The following is a 3378-nucleotide window of genomic DNA, read 5'->3' as shown; positions in this document are numbered from 1 at the left end:
CAAAAGGAGTGGTCCACAGAGCCTGTTTATAGTAACACAGGCCCTTGGGCTTATTTCTAATGCCTTTCAAGCTTGAAAGACCTTCTGATGGAATGGAGTAAAATCATATATATATATATATATATATATATATATATATATGTGTGTGTGTGTGTGTGTGTATGTATATATGCATGTGTGTGTGAGAAATGTACAGTATTTGTCTTTTCTCTATCTAATTTATCTCACTAAGCATCATACCCTACAGGTCCACCATTCACGTTGTTACAAATGGCAAATTTTCATTTTTTTATGGTTGAGTAAAACCTCAGTGAGGTATCACCTCACACCTGTTCAAATGGCAAATAAAAAAGACAAGAAATAATAAGTGTTGGTGAAATGTGAAGGAAGGGGAACCCTTTGTGAACGTGAGTGGGGATGTAAATTAAAGCAACCACTATGAAAAATAATATGGAGGTTCCTCAAAAGACTAAAAATGTGACTACATACAATCTGGCAATTCCACTCATGGGTATCTATCCTAAGAAAACAAAAACACTTATTTGAAAAGACATTTGTGCCCTAATGTTCATATAAGTGTTACTTACATAGCCTAGATATGGAAGCAAACTAATTGTCCATAAATAGACGAATGAATAAAGAAGATGTGGTACATATATTTACCAGATATTTTATGGGGGTTTGGTTTAAAAATCATGATGGGTAAATATAAGCATAACGTAATACCAGTAAAGATACAAGGGGGTAGTGGTGCATTTTTTAAGCTTAAAATAACTAGAGAAAACCTGATAGATTTGACCATATATGTGAAACTTTATTCCTGCTTTATTTTATTCTATTCCTTTAAACAATTCTATTCTATTCTGTCCTACCAATCCGATTTTATTAATATTCCCATTGTTGTTTTTCAGTCACTAGGCCGTGTCTGACTCTTTGTGACCCCATGGACTGCAGCATGCTAGGCTTCCCTGTCCTTCACTATCTCCTGGAGTTTGCTCAAACTCATTTGTCCATTGAGTCAGTGATGCCATCCAACCATCTCATCCTCTGTCACCTCTTTGTCTCCCTGCCCTCAATCTTTCCCAGCATCAGGGTCTTTTCTAATAAGTCAGTTCTTCATATCAGGTGGCCAAAGTATTTGAGTTTCAGCTTCAGAATCAATCCTTCCAATGAATATTGGGGGTTGATTTCCTTTAGGATTGACTGGTTTAATCTCCTTGCAGTCCAAGGGACTCTCAAGACTCTTCTCCAGCATCAGAGTTTAAAAGCATCAATTCTTCAGTGCTCAGCCTATTTTATGGTCCAATTCTCACACCTGTACATGACTACTGGAGAAACCATAGCTTTGACTATATGGACATTTGCAGGCAAAGTGATGTTTCTGCTTTTTAATATGGTATCTAGGTTTGTCATAGCTTTTCTCCCAAGAAGCAAGCCTCTTTTAGTTTGATGACTGCAGTCTCCGTCCACAGTGATTTTACTCCAATTAATAGAACTAAACTGAAGCTTGTAAAATGTTATTCTTATTCAGATCTTGAGAAGGAGTATATTAGTACATATTAATTAAGATCATATACAGTAAAACAGAACTTGGGTTTATATTCTTACCTTTATACTCAATAGCTGTGTGGCAAGTTCCCTAATATCTCTGAGCTTCTGTAACCATGTATATAGAGTGAAAATGATAATAATAGTAGTTACATAGTTAATTTTTGTGAAGAGAGTGGAATAGTGTCTTTTTACATAAGGAGCACTAGTTGTTTGCTATTATTTGTGTTTGTATTAGTCAGGGTCCTCTGGAGAAACAGAACCAATAAGATGTGTGTGTATAAGTAGAATGACATTTATTTTATTTAAGTAATCAACTCATGATATTATGGAGGCTGGCAAGTACAATTTCTGCAGGGTGGAGTTTCAGGAAAGAGTTGATGTAATAGTTCAAGTCCAACCATCAGGCTGAAGACACAGGAAAAACCAATGATGGAATTTCAAGTCTGAAAGGAGTCTGCCACAGGATTCTCTCTTGTTCAGGAAAGATCAGTGTTCTATTCTAATCAGGCCTCAGCTGATTAGATGAGGCCCACCCACGTGCTGGAGGGCAGTCTGATTCAAAATTCACTGATTTGAGTTTGACTATTATCCCAGAACACCTGCACAGAATCATTTAGAATAATGTTTGACCACAGACTGGCATTGTGACCCAGCCAAATTGACACATAAAATTAGTCATCATTGAGCTGAATAGATTTCATGTCATGGTAAAATAAAGAAACATGTTAATTGTTCAGTATACTGAAGACACTGGGAAGGATATTATATTATTTTCAAATTATTTTCAAATATCATATTTTACTGAAGCAAATACAATTCAAAGTAATAAGAAAGGTGATTCAAATTTGTAAAAAAAAAAAATTATAAATAATTTTTTCCCCAAATTTTTGAATGGAAAACTTGAGTTGGCTTCCAACAGTTTACCTCAGCCTTTTCAGTTGAAATGACTATGAAAAATTTCTGAAGAATAGAGTTTTAAATTTAAGAAGATTTTTTTAACTTAATTTTTAAATTGGAGTATAGTTGTTTTTCACTGTTGTGCTGGTTTCTGCTACACAGCAGAGTGAATCAGCTCTCTATATGCATATTATCTCCTCTTCTTTTGATTTTCTTCCCATTTATTTCCCACAGGGCACAGAATAGAGTTTCCTGGGCTATGTAGTCAGTTCTCATTAGTTATTTATTTTATTTGTTGGTATTGTTTAGTTGCTGTCATGTCAGACTCTTTGTGATCCATGGACTGTAGCCTGCCAGACTCCTCTGTTCATGGGATTTCCCAGGTGAGAATACTGGAGTGGTTTGCCATTTCCTTCTCCATGGTATCTTCCCGACCCAAGCATTGAACCCAGGTCTCCCACATTGCAGTCGAATTCTTTACCAGCTGAGAAACAAGGGAAGCCCAAGAATACTGGAGTGGGTAGCCTATCCCTTTTCCAACAGATTTTTCCCACCCAGGAGTCAAACCCAGGTCTCCTGGGTTGCAGGCGGATATCCATATTTTTGGATTGTAGAATTATGGATTATAAAGGAATGGGATTCTGATACATGCTACAACATAAATGAAATTTGAAATATTCAGCTAAGTGAAATAAGCCAGACACAAAAGGACAAATATTATATGATTCCACTTACGTGAGGTACTTGTACTAAGTCGCTTCAGTTGTGTCTAACTCTGTGACCCGATGGATTGTCACCCATTAGGTTCCCTGTCCGTGGGACCTTGCAGGCAAGAATACTGGAGCGGGTTGCCATTTCCTTCTCCAGGGGATCTTCCCAACCCAGAATCAAACCCCCATCTCTTACATCTGCACTGGCAGGCGAGTTCTT

This window comes from Dama dama, chromosome 1, assembly GCF_033118175.1.
Source record: "Dama dama isolate Ldn47 chromosome 1, ASM3311817v1, whole genome shotgun sequence".
Lineage (NCBI taxonomy): Eukaryota > Metazoa > Chordata > Mammalia > Artiodactyla > Cervidae > Dama > Dama dama.
Note: the sequence above shows the minus strand (reverse complement) of the source record.